This window comes from Trichosurus vulpecula, chromosome 4 (assembly GCF_011100635.1).
Source record: "Trichosurus vulpecula isolate mTriVul1 chromosome 4, mTriVul1.pri, whole genome shotgun sequence".
Lineage (NCBI taxonomy): Eukaryota > Metazoa > Chordata > Mammalia > Diprotodontia > Phalangeridae > Trichosurus > Trichosurus vulpecula.
In genome coordinates, this window is record NC_050576.1 from 64,566,817 (window position 1) to 64,581,655 (window position 14,839).

Here is a 14,839-nt window from a genome sequence, read left to right on the forward strand (position 1 = left end):
GATTCACAGTTAATCCAAACTTTCAGCACTTGTCTTCTTAGATACCTCCTGACCAGAAGTTCAAATGTTCTAGTTCAGGAGCAGAACTTAAGTGAAGTATAAATGAATGGTTTGTGGGGAACACTAAAACAGATTGTGCTTGTGTAAAAAAAAATCCACCCAGTGAACCAAAATCAAACTTTTCTAAGTTCAAAGAACTGAGGACCATTTTACTGTATTTCCACCATCTCAGAAACTACTGAGGGTTGGGAGATTCTTGCTCATTTCTCTCTCCAGCCCATCAGGACTCCATTTGAGACTCCTTTCCCTTTTCTATGTTAAGAATAAAGAAGTAGGGGATAGTCCCTCTCCCCAGGGTTAAATGGTCATGAAAAAATTTTAAATGATTGGATTCACTCCCACCAGCTCATTTCTCTTTCAGGCTGTGGAATCGCCATTATTTTAAAAACTGATTCCCTAAGACATCTTTCCAACTGGCAAAAAGGAGTTCCTCCTTGACCACCTCTGTAGTTCTTCCCTGAAGGCTTCTCATCTGTTCTACATCTTTCCCTTGCTTGTAGAGTCCAGATTCACATCTGACCTCAAATGTGACTGGTTTGGGCTGGGGCTGCCTTTGAATTGTTATTATATACCTACTACAACCTGCATGTCTACATGTACTTATTCTAATATACTTATTTTCACAATGTTGCCATTGCTAAAAACACTTCAGGAATTTCTCTTTTGGGGTTGCCTTCAAAGCCCATTTACCTTTCTCACTGCTTAATAGAAATAACGCCATGGTGTTTTTGTTGTTGCTGCTGTTTTAAACCAAAACCAATAGTACTTAGCCTGATTATAGAGTAGAATGTCAAAGCCTGGTGCAGCCTTAGTGATGATTTAGTCTGATCCCTCATTGGATAAATGAGGGAACTGAGGAGCAGAGAAATTATTTCATCTGTCCTGCAATATTGCTTTGCGGGGGGTGGGAGAGCGGGGAGAGAGAGAGACAGATAGACAGACAGACAGAGACAGACAGACAGAGACAGACAGAGAGAGACAGACAGAGAGAGAGACAGAGAGACAGAGATGCACAGAGAGAGACCAAGAGACTGAGACACACACACACACACACACACACACACAGAGAGAAAGAGAGAGAGAGAGAGAATTCCAGGCCTATTTTTTAATCAGTTACTATGAATCCACCAGGCGATTTGCTTATAAATTAACATAATAGTCAAAAGGATCGGGGGAGCCAAGAAGGCAGCGTCTTACCAGAGCTCTCTGTGTCAACAACCCGGCTGGCAGCTTCTGTGGGGGTATAAGATTCACCCACAGCCAACACCCAGAAAGCTGCCAACAGCAAGGTTCTTTCGATCTGCTTAATTAAGGAAAGCAAGGTGAAGGGGTTGACAAGCTTACTTTTAATTCAAATATCATTCAGTTAGTTCAGGGGAAAAAAACCAGCACCCTGAACTTCAAAACAAAATGCAAATTACAGACATCAATAGACTTTGTCTGATTCAAGTCCCAACAGATAGTTACCACAGTTCAACAAAGTTTCAACATCCGGGTTTACAAGCTGGAGGGCTCCTTAGCTACAGCTGCCCGGAGTCTCCTCATCAACACCATCTCCAGAGCCCCGCACCAATAGCTCTGTCCTCCCTTCTTATAGGGCTTTAGACATCATCAGACATCATCTGAATCACCAGAGCTCAGGCTCTGGTGATTGGTTCTTGAGTTGGCCCCTCCCCTTAGGACCCTGGGATGTTCACATCCACATGGATTACATTAACACCTAATGGGGTTTGGGCCTGGGGCTTAGCACCTAGTAAAGCTCACTGAGATAAATTGAGTCACTCAAAGAAAACAAAGACAATTCTGGTTACACTCTCTCACAAGGTCTGTCAGATTCCTATAAAAAAGTGAATTTGAGCAGATTTGAGAGAGTCAGAAACCACGAGCAGTCTGCGTGGGGCAAATTTCTGAGCCAGGAGAATCTGAAAGGCTGGGAAATCCACGTGAGAGACAGGCTGGGAGAAAGCTGGGCGCCGAAACCGGCAGAGATCCCCAGGCCTCCCAACATGGGACGGCAGTCTGTGGAAGTGAGGAGAGGCAGCACAACGTGACTGGCCAGGAAAACACCTACTCCTGAGGCTTGCAGCCCGAAGGAATGAAACGCGGCATCTTGAACTTCCGGGAGACATAATGTCCAGGTAAATGACCCTAATCAGGCCCCCACTCACCCAGAGAATTCCTCGGGAAAAAAAAAGAAAGCTGGAACAGAGGAGAAGGAAGTGGGGCTTCAGTGGTCAAATAGTAGAAGTTCATTAGTCCCAGAGGGATAGAGTCGGCAGGGGTCAACACGAGGAGCCCAGACGTAATCTTGCTCCCCCAGGGGAAGTGCCAGACATCAGCTCAAACAACAAACAGCTGAGACCATTGCTGAAGAGCAACAGTGCTGGAGAGCACCCATAGGGAGTGAGATGTCAGGGAGCCAGACCCCTCCCCCACACCTCAGGAAACTGAAGGCTATAATTCTAGACTCACAATCCCCAGAATAAGAAAGCTGGGACAGAGAGCCCTGAGCTCCAAAGGCAGAAATTTGTTGTAAAGCCAGGAAAAGGCAAACCAACAAACATGAAGAAGAACACAACAAAAAAACGAGGACAATAGATTCTTTTTATGGAGACAGGCAGGATCAAAATACCAATATGGAAGATAGCAGCAATGACACTGTAAATACATCGGATACCTCAAAAGGTAATGTGAACTGGTCTCCAGCCCAAAAAGCACTGCTAGAAGAGCTAAAGGAGGATTTTAAAAACCAAATTAGGAGCTAAAAGAAAATATGGAAAAAAAGATTGGCGAAATGGCTACAGAGATTCAGAATCTAGAGAGAGAAAATGACACCCTGAGAGGCAAAATCAACCAATTGGAAAAGGAGACTCAAAAGCAAAATGAAAACACTAACTCATTAAAAATTAGAGTTGAGCAAGTGGAAACTAATGAATATATGAGGCACCAAGAAGTAGTAAAACAAAATGTAAAGAATGAAAAAAATAGAAAAAAATGTGAAATATCTGATTGGGAAAACAACTGACCTGGAAAATAGATCCAGGAGAGACAATTTAAGAGTTACTGGTTTACTGGAAATCCACGATGAAAAAAAGAGCCTTGACAGTATCTTCGAAGAAATTATCAAAGACAACTGCCCAGAGGTCCTAGAACCAGAGGGCAAAATAGTCATTGAAAGAATTCACCGATCACCTCCTGAAACAGACCCCAAACTGAAAACACCAAGAAATATTATAGCCAAATTTCAGAACTATATACTCAAGGAGAAAATACTGCAAGCAGCCAAAAAGAAGCAATTCAAATATCGTGGAACTACAGTAAGGATCACACAGGATCTCTCAGCTTCCACATTAAAAGACAGGAGAAATTGGAATATAATATTCTGAAGGGCAAAAGAGCTGGGACTACAACCAAGGATCAACTACCCAGCAAAACTAAGCATAATTTTTCAGGCAAGGTGATGGACATTCAATGAAATAAGGGAATTCCAGACCTTCCTGATGAAAAGGCCAGAACTCAATGGAAAATTTAATCTCCAAATACAAAACTCAAGAGAGACATAAAAAGGTAACCAGGGGGGAAAACCCCCACAAACCTTATTAACCAATAAGGGCAGGTTGTCTGCATCTTTATGTGGTAGTATATCATCATATGTATGTTATATATATATATATATATATATATATATATATATATATATATATATATATATATATATAGATATATATGTCAGTCTTGAGAATGGTACAGCTATTATGACAATTGAAAGGGATACACATAGATTGTGAATGCCTGTGTAAATTAACTGATGTAAAAATAAAAAAAAACATAAGTAAGAGATGTAAAGGGAGGGCTATGAGAGAAGAGGTAAGGAGGTAGTAGAAAAGGGTAAATTACACCAAATGAAGAGGCACAAAAACATATTATAGTAGAGAGAAAGAAGGGAGGGAGAAGAGCAGTATTTGAGCATCACTGTCATCTGATCTGGTTCAAGAAGGGAATAACATACCCTGATAAGTTTAGAAATCTAACTTGACCTATGGGAAGTAGGAGGGGAAGGGGGAAAAAAGGGAGAAGGGTGGTCAGAAAGGAGGGGAGAAGTAGCAAGTGGGAAATGGTAAGATAAGGGAGGGGAATAAAGAGGGAGGGTAAACTGAGGAAGGTGGCAGACAAAAGCAAAACTTTGTTGAGGAGGAGAAGGGGAAAGGGAGAAATAAAAGCATAAACAGGCGGAATTAGGATGGAGAAAAAGACACAGATAGAAATCACAACTCTGAACGTGAAGGGGATGAACTCTCTCATAAAACAGAAGAGGATAGCAGAATGGATTAAAAACCATAATCCTACAATATGCTGTTTACAAGAAACACATTTGAAACAGGGGGATACACACAGGGTAAAGGTAAAAGGCTGGAGTAAAATATATTGCACCTCAGCTAAAGTACAAAAAAGCAGGTGTAGCAATCCTAATCTCAGACAAAGCAAAAGTAAAGATAGATTTAATTAAAAGAGATAAGGAAGCACATTATATCCTGCTAAAAGGCACCATAAACAATGAAGCAATATCATTGTTTAACATATATGCACCAAGTGGTAAGGTATACAAATTGTTAGAGGAGAGGTTAAGGGAGTTACAGGAAGAAATAGACAGCAAAACTATAATATTGGGACACTTCAACCTCCCCCTTTCTGAACTTGATAAATTTAACCTCAAAATAAATAAGAAAAAAGTTAAGGAGGTAAACAGAATTTTAGAAAAGGCAGATATGATAGACCTCTGGAGAAAACTGAATGGGGATAAAAAGGAATATACTTTCTTCTCAGCGGTACATGGCACATACTCAAAAATTGACCATGTACTAGGGCATAAAAACCTCACAATCCAGTGCAGAAAGGCAGAAGTAGTTGAAGCATCCTTTTCAGATCATGATGCAATAAGAATTATTTTTAATAAAGAACCATGGAAAAATAAGCTAAAAACTAATTGGAAACTAAAAATTCTAATTCTAAAGAATGAGTGGGCCAAAGAACAAATCAGAGAAACAATTAATAACTTCATTCAAGAGAATGACAATAATGAAACAACATAACAAAACTTATGGGATGCAGCAAAAGCAGTTCTTAGGGGAAGTTTTATATCCCTAAACGCTTACATGAATAAAATAGGGGAAAAGGAGATAAATGATCTGGGCATACAGCTGAAAAACTAGAAAAAGAGCAAATTGAAAATCCCCAATTAAATACCAAATTAGAAATTCTGAAAATCAAAGGAGAGATTAATAAAATTGAAACCAAGAAAACCATTGAATTAATAAATAAAACAAAGAGCTGGTTTTATGAAAAAACCAATAAAATTGATAAACCTTTGGTCAATTTAATTTAAAAAAAGAAAGAAGAAAATCAAATTACCAGTGTCAAAAATGAAAAGGGTGAGTTCACCTCTAATGAAGAGGAAATGAAAACAATAATTAGGAATTATTTTGCCCAATTGTATGCCCATAAATTTGACAACCTTAGAGATATGGATGAATATCTACAAAAACATGTACTGCCCAGGTTAACAGAAAAAGAAGTAAAATTTCTAAATAACCCCATCTCAGAAAAAGAAATTGAGCATGCCATCAATGAACTCCCTAGGAAAAAATCTCCAGGGCCAGATGGTTTTACATGTGAATTCTATCAAACATTTAAAGAACAACTAATTCCAATACTTTGTAGACTATTTGGGAAAATAGGTGAAGAAGGAGTCATACTAAATTCTTTTTATGACACAAATATGGTACTAATACCCAAACCAGGTAGAGTCAAAACAGAGAAAGAAAATTTTACACCAATTTCCCTAGTGAATATTGATGCAAAAATTTTAAATAAAATATTGGCAAAAGGACTGCGGCAACTCATCACCAGAATAATACACTATGATCAGGTAGGATTTATTCCAGGAATGCAAGGCTGGTTCAATATTAGGAAAACTATTAGAATAATTGACCATATCAACAACAAAACCAGCAGAAACCATATGATCATCTCAATAGACGCAGAAAAAGCCTTTGACAAAATACAACACCCATTCCTATTAAAAACACTAGAAAGCATAGGAATAAATGGAACCTTCCTTAAAATTATAAGTAGCATCTACTTAAAACCATCAACAAGCATTATTTGTAGTGGGGATAAGCTAGGTGCATTCCCAATAAGATCAGGGGTGAAACAAGGATGTCCATTATCACCCCTACTATACAATTTGGTACTAGAAACGTTAGCTGTAGCAATAAGAAAAGAAAAAGAAATTGAAGGAATTAGAATAGGAAAAGAAGAAACTAAATTATCACTTTTTGCAGATGACATGATGATTTATTTAGAAAATCCTAGAGAATCAAGTAAAAAACTACTTGAAATAATAAACAACTTTAGCAAAGTTGCAGGATATAAAATAAACCCACATAAATCCTCAGCATTCCTATACATTACTGACAAAGCCCAACAGCAAGAGATAGAAAGAGAAATTCCATTCAAAGTTACTGTAGACACTATAAAATATTTGGGAGTCTATTTGCCAAGACAAACCCAGGGACTATATGAACATAACTACGACACACTTTTTACACAAATGAAATCAGATCTGAATAAATGGAAAAATATCAGTTGCTCATGGTTAGGCCAAGCTAATATAATAAAAATGTCAATTTTACCTAAATTAATCTATCTATTCAGTGCCATACCAATCGAACTACCAAAAAATTATTTTACGGAGCTGGACAAAATAATAACAAAATTCATCTGGAAAAACGAGAAGTCTAGAATATCTAGGGCATTAATGAAAAGAAATGCTAGAGAAGGTGGCCTAGCCATACCAGATATTAAACTGTACTACAGAGCAGCAGTCATCAAAACTATCTGGTACTGGCTAAGAAACAGAGGTGTGGATCGGTGGAATAGGATAGGAATACAAGATGGAGAAGTCAACAACTATAGCAATCTACTCTTTGATAAACCCAAAGAGGCCAGCTTCTGGGCTAATAATTCACTATTTCACAAAAACTGTTGGGAAAATTGGAAAATGGTAGGACAGAAACTGGCATAGATCAATATCTTACACCATATACCAAAGTAAAGTCAAAATGGGTTCATGATTTAGGAGTAAAGGCTGATACTATAAGTAATTTGGGAAAGCAAGGAATAGTTTACTTATCAGATTTATGGAAAAGAAAAGAATTCATGACCCAACAAGAGATAGAGAGCATTACAAAATGCAAAATGGATAATTCTTATTATGTTAAATTGAAATGTTTTTGTACAAAAAAAGCCAATGCAACAAAAATTAGGAGGGAAGCAGAAAATTGGGAGAAAATCTTTACAACTAGTATCTCTGATAAAGGCCTCATTTCTAAAATATACAGGGAACTGAGCCAAATATATAGGAATATAAGCCATTCCCCAACTGAGAAATGGTCAAAGGATATGAACAGGCAGTTTTCAGAGGAAGAAATTAAAGCTATCTATAGGCATATGAAAAAATGCTCTAAATCACTACTGATTAGAGAAATGCAAATCAAAACAACTCTTAGATACCACATCTCTCCTGTCAGATTGGCTAAAATAACAAAACAGGAAAATGATAAATGCTGGAGAGGATGTGGGAAAATTGGAACATTGTTGCATTGCTGGTGGAGTTGTGAGATGATCCAGCCATTTTGGAGAGTAATTTGGAACTATGCCCAAAGGGCCACAGGAATGTTCATACCCTTTGACCCAGCAATACCACTTCTAGGGTGGTATCCCAAAGAAATCACACAAACAGGAAAAGGACCCATATGTACAAGGATATTTATAGCAGCTCTTTTTGTGGTAGCCAAGAATTGGAAATCAAAGGGATGCCCATCAATTGGGGAATGGTTGAACATGCTGTGGTATATGAAGTTAATGGAATACTATTGTGCCATAAGAAATTGGAATGATACAGGCTTCATAACAACCTGGAAAAACCTACACGACATAATGCTGAGTGAGCGGAGCAGAACCAGGAGAACACTGTACACAACCACAGATATATGGATTCCATGAGGACCAACTCTAACAGACTTTGCTCTTCTCAGCAACACAAGGTGCAGGCACAACTCCAAAGGACTCACGATGGAGAATGCTATCTACATCCAGAAAAAGAACTATGAAGTTTGAATGCAGATTGAGGCACACTTCATGCTCGCCTTTTTCTCTTCTCTTTTGTTTTTGTTTTTGTTTTTTTTTTGTTTTTTGTTTTGGTTCTGTTTCTTCTTTCTCATGACTCATTCCATTGGTCATAATTCTTCTCCGCAACTTGACTAGTGTATAAATTAATTCAATGCAAAGTTATTCATGGTAGTTATATGAGATTCCATGCCATATTGGGAAGGGAATTGGGAGGGAGGGGAGAAAATCTGGAACTCAAAATTATGTAGAACCATCTGTTGTAAACTAAAAATAAAAAAAAGATGTGCAAAAATATGTAAAACAAGGTCACTCTTCACTCTAATTTTTTTGTGTTTTGGAAAATAGTCATTTTTCATAAAGCATGTTATTTATGTTAACACAATTGGTTTATTTTTAAAAATAAAGTAGTATGTAAATATTTTTTAAAAAATAAAATTTTGTCAGAAGAAAAAAAAATAGTCAAAAGGATCATTCTAACTTCATGCATCCATAAGACTTCAAATCTGTGTTGGGCTTTAGACATCTTTTACAAGGGCTTAACTCTGCCCTTCCTTCAAGCTAATATAGTTAGTATCTCAATTTCCACATCAAGTTAAGTATTAGCCCATGGTTTGTTAGCATTCAGGGATACAATAATCATCAACAACACAATTATACTAATAATTTAAATTTGTATATTTTATTATTACAGAGCATTTGTATATACATCACCTAATTTTATACTGGATTGTAAACTCCAGGAAGGAAAAAATTTGTATTCTACTCTTCTTTACATTTTGGCATAGTCACCTTCATGTAGAAGACACTCAATAAATATTTTTAAACAAAAGAATGAATGAATTAATCATTTTTCCTATGTCATGAACTCTCTACAATGCCATTCTGCATAGGAATCTCTGTAAATGTGAACTCAGTCAAAAAGGTAACATATCTTTGTTTTTTCTGAAACATATATAAACTCAAATACAAATTTTCAGTTTCTCTCCCAACAATACTCTGGGAGTGCAGCCAACTGGCCTCTAAGACAGTATTTATCAGAGAAATCTTTCAATTGAGAGGAATTTATGAAGTCTGAGGATTTGTGGTACCTAGTATATATCTATAAAATGTGTGCTCCATGGGAGCAATGATAATGCTATAGTGAATGGGTGGTATCAAGGAGATTAAACAAGAAATTTAAAGAAAATTAACATCTTAAAGCATCTTAAAACCTTTCTGAAAGCAACATGTAGATGCCAGATTCATGGAAGATTTCATAGAAAAAACACGTGGCCCAACAAAAGAATGTAGAGAATCAGTTCAGAAAGAAATTCATTTGAAGTCACATAGATAGCCAATGGAGGAGTTGATGGCAAAGTTCCCACATCCTGTGGGAGCATTCCCCTCAGCCATTTTGCTATGGGAAGGAGTCTGCAGAAGAGTCTCCAACCCCCAAACAGAACTGATGGAAGACCATATGATAAAACAAATATTGTATCATTTTGCTGCCATCTACAAATTTGTGCTATATAATTTTAACTGGGCCCTCAATGAAGGAAGACAATTTTTTACACCTCCCTAATCAACACTATCCTACTCACCACAGAGGCTTTTCCAAACCTCCTGTGAGAACCTTGCCTCATACTTCAGTGAAAAAACTGAAGCCCTTCACTGAGAGCTCCCTCATCTCTTCTCCTCCTCATCTCACATTACTCAGATGCTCCCCCACTCTCTCTTCCTTCACCCCTGTTGAAATGAAGAAGCAACCCTTCTCCTTGCCAAAACAAATCCCTCCACATGCACATGTGATCCCATTCCATTCTGTCTTCTTCAGCAGATCTTCTCCTCTATCATCCCTACTTTTTCACTTATCTCCAATGTCTCTCAGTATATTGGCTGCTTCCCTACTGCCTACAATCATGCCCATGTCTCCTCCATCCTTAAAAAGAATCCTCACTCCATCCATCCATCCATCCATCCATCCATCTATCCATCCATCCATCTATCCATCTATCCATCTATCCATCCATCCATCCATCCATCCATCCATCCATCCATCCATCTATTCTAGGTCTCTCCTTCCTTTCGTGACTAAATTTAAGAAAGCCATCTATAATTTGTGCTTCCACTCCCTCTATTCATACTTTTTAAAACTCTGCAGTCTGTCTTCTGGCCTCATCATCCAACTCCAAAGTTACTCTGAACCTCTCTCCAAAGTAAACAATGATCTCTTCATTACCATGTCTAATAGCCTTTTCTCAATTGTTTATGTGAGGACCTGTATTTAGACTACAGTTGCTCAAACAAGTTTCCATTTCTGAATAATAATGTAAAAAAAAACCTAGCACCAGAGGGCACTATAGAGTCAGATCAAATTTGCTAAATTTTCCTGAATTGGGGTCTCAAAGCAATTGGTTGCCAGTTTTCCAGAAATTCTCCCCCGGACCATTGCAATAACCTCCTAAGCGATCTCCCTGCTCCAAGCAACAATCTACTCTGGGCCCTCTTCCAATCAATGACCAAAATGATTTTCTTAAAGAACAGAGAAGGTCATAGACACACTACGTACATTAGACCAAAGTACAAATTAAACATAATACCTAACATGTAGCATCACACAGAAGTATGGCACACTGTGACAAAATGCACAGGTCACATGTGGAAGCATAATGCTTGCACATAGAACAAAGAGATTTGAACAGCATTAGCATATCAGCATATACACACATCAAAGGAACATATATATATATATATATATATATCACCATACATAACAAAGGAAAATCATATTCCTATGTGCAAAAACATTGCATAGTAAGCATGTGTCACATACAGTATGTATGTATTTTGTTGTTACATAAATAACATATTATTTGCACTCCAGCAATAGGAGTCATCTGGCTACATTGGCAACTTCTATTATTCAAGAAATGTCATGGTAATTTGGTCACTGGCCATTATTCCTAGCACTTCTGCTGTGATGTCCTGAGCTTGTGAGTGACACAGGTTGACTATTGCCATTCTTAGGCTTATTGGTCTACGGTTCCAGTCTTCCTACTGTTGAAGGTCCAGGCTTACTGTGATTGTCTTTGGAAGCCCTTTGTCCCCTGAGAGCCTCAACAACTATAGTTTGAGACAAAAAACGGTCAGAATCAGAGTCTATGGCAGAGTAGAAAAGGGGGAGGAGAGTTCTACATTATTCAAGACTTTGAATGCCAAACAGAGCATTCTGTATTGGATCCTAGAGGTGGTAGGGAGCCACTGGAGTTTATTGAGTAGGGGAGTGACATGGTTGGACCTGAACTTTAGGAAAATCACTGGTGGCTGAAACATCACTGGTGGCTGAGTGGAGGATGGATTGGAGTGGGAAGAGACTTGAGGCAGGCAGACTCACCAGCAGTACATTACAGTGGTCCAAATATAAAGTGACACCAGAGTAGTGGCAGGGTCAGAGGAGAGAAGGGGACATATTTGAGAGATGTTGAAAAGGTGAAATTTACAGGCCTTGGCAAGAGCTTGGATATAGGGAAAAATATATTAGTGAGGAGTCAAAGATGACTCCTAGTTTGCAAGACTGAGGGGATGAGAGGATGGTCCTGCCCTCTACATTAATAGGAAAGATAAGAGAAGGTGAAAGCTTAAGGGGAAAGATAACGAGTTCTATTTTGGATATGTAGAGTTTAAGATTTCTGTTTCGGGTATATATTGAGTATAACATTTTGGATATGTTTGAGCACAAGTATATATGATGAATATGAGATATTTGAGAATAAGAGTTCAGTTTGAGATGTCTGAAAAGCCGTTGTTAATGCAAGACTGGAAAGCAATGGTAGATCCTGAGTCCCAGAGCACTGGAACAGGCAAACTACAACACCAGGACCCCCCATGTGCCTCAGAATAGCAAGGGAATGGGCAGACTCCAGCTCTGAGAAATGCCACATGCATCAGCATAGTCCTGGGCAAAGAGACAATCTACAGAGGTCAGACTCCAAGCACTCAGTGTAGGCCTGGACAAACAGGTGACTGCCAACCTTACAAGTGCCTAAGCAAACAGGCAGCCACCGGCCACCAGACTGCCATGTGCTTCAATGCAGCCGTGGGGAAATGCAGAAACACCCCCATTGGCCTCAGCACATGCCAGACACCACCACTAGGACTCTGGCTCAGCACCAGGTAAGCAGCCAGACCCCTAAGGCCTCCAGTAGTGCCAGCCACTCTCTACCCCCTCAGCATAGCACCAGACACAAGGGTCCCCCATGGTCCTAATGGCAACATCAGAGCAACTCCAGGTAAACAGCCAGCACCTACAGCCTCTGGAACAAGAAACCTGAGACAGCACCACTCTTATCCTGGGATCAGAGCTCCAATTTAAAAGAAAAGAAAAATGCGAAAAAAAAAAAAGACAAGCAAAGAATAACAACAAGAAAAAGAATCTGACCATAAAACGTTTTTATGGTGACAGGAAAGATCAAGACACAAACATGGAAGAGGACAACAGTGTCAAAATACCTATGGGCAAAACCCTAAAGAAAAATGGAAAGTGGTCTCAAGTCCAGAAAGAACTCATGGAAGAGTTCAAAAAGGAGCTTAAAATCATATAAGAGAGGTAGAAGAAAATTTGGGAAAAGAAAATGAGGATGATGCAAGAGAATTATGGAAAAAAAAGAGTTAACAGCTTGAAAAAAGGAAATGCAAGACTGGAGGTTGGCAAAGAGGTTAGGACAGAGTAGAGGGATTTGAGAATCATAGGTGTAGAGATGATAATTTCCATGGATGCTGATTAGATCACCAAGTGAAGTAGTATAGAGGGAGAAGAGAAGAAGGCCTAGGACAGAACCCTGGGGGACACTTACAGTTAGAGGATATGAACTGCATGAGGATCCCAACAAAGGAGACTGAGGAGTGATCAGATAACTAGGACAAGAACCAGGACAGAGCAGTAATTTGAAAACTTAGAGAGAGGAGACTATCGAGGAGGAGAGAATGTTCAACAGGCTTCAGAGAGATTGCAGAGAATGAGAACTGTGAAAAAGCCATTGGATTTGGCAGCTTAGAGATCATCAGTAATGTTGGAAAGAGCAGTTTTGGGGGAATGATAAAGTCAGAAGCTGGATTGTAAAGGGTTAAGAAGAGAATGAGAAGAGAGATAGTGAAGCCACCTGTTGTACATGCCTTGTTCAAGTTTAGCCACAGATGGCAGATGGGGTTCTTTTGGTCGTTTTTTTTTTCAGGATGGGGGAAACATGGACACATTTGTAAGCTGTAGGGAATGAGCCAGTAGACAGCGGAAGATTGAAAATAAGTATAGAGTGGGGATGACAAAGGAAACAGTCTGGTGGAGGAGACAAGATGGAATAAAACTGCTTGAATAGGTAGAGGTGATTAGCTTTGGTAAGGAGTAAAGACTTTTCATCATGTGAGATAAGGAGGAGACAGCAATACAAGGCACTTTTCAGAGTTCTTACTAATGACCAGTAGAATTTTCAAATCAAAATTTCCAGATGTTAAAGATGTCCTTTGGGCCACTGTCAATTTCTAGATGCAGAACTTAATTCTTGTTTGTTTGTCAAGGGATTTTTTTAAGTGCGGAAGGTAACAAGAATTTATTAAGCACTTACTATGGGCCAGTCACTGTGCTAAGCACTTTTACAAAAATTCTATGTTTTGATCCTCACAGTAAACTTGGTAGGTAAGACATATTATATTAAATCTTTTTTTTGGACAGTTGAGGAGACTGAGGCAGAGGTTAAGTTTACCTGGGATCACAGAGTAACTAAGTACTTGAGGCCACATTTGAACTCAGGACTTCCTAACTCTAGGACCAACATTCTATCCACTGCCTAGCTCTTTTTATTAAAATAAACAAACAAATATAATGTATTATTTCATATGTGTGATTCTAATTTGAATTTTTTTTATTTGCTTTCTTCACTTTTCTTATTGAACCCCCTGCTTGTGTTAAATTGTATACGATCCAAGGCAGCAATAATTTAAGTGCAAACCGTATGCAGTACCCTATGCTAGCTGCTTGGAACATAAAGAAAAAAGTAAATAGTCTCTGACTCTAGGAGCCAACATTTTCCTGGAGTCATACAACATGGAAATCAATAAAAATAATGAATGTATGATCATTGGAAAAAAAAGACCAACTGGGGAAGTGAACAGAGGTACATATTGTGCTTTTTGAAGACTATAACGGCATTTCTTTAACAACATACTATAGTGCAATGCTTACCTATGTCAAGCTAGTTGCTTCAATCCATCCTATTTGCTAGTGAGATCAAGACAATGCTCTCAGAATTCAATTCAACAAACATTTATTAAGCACCTATTATGTATTGCACTGTCAAGCACTAGAGATACAAACAAGAAAAAGACTTCCCCTGACTTTTAGAAGCTTACAATGTCAGGGGGTAGGGAGAGACAATACAAAAAAGGAAGCTGGAAAGGGCAATTGGACCAAGAGGAGGTAGCTGGCTAGAACCATGGTGTGACATGTTGTAATACCCAACAGAGCTGCTAATGGAAAAGAGTTGCCTCAAAGTTCAGAGACCTCTACAAAGGAAAGCTTTGGGAGGAGTTTAATACTCCACCTTCCAGCCCTTCAATC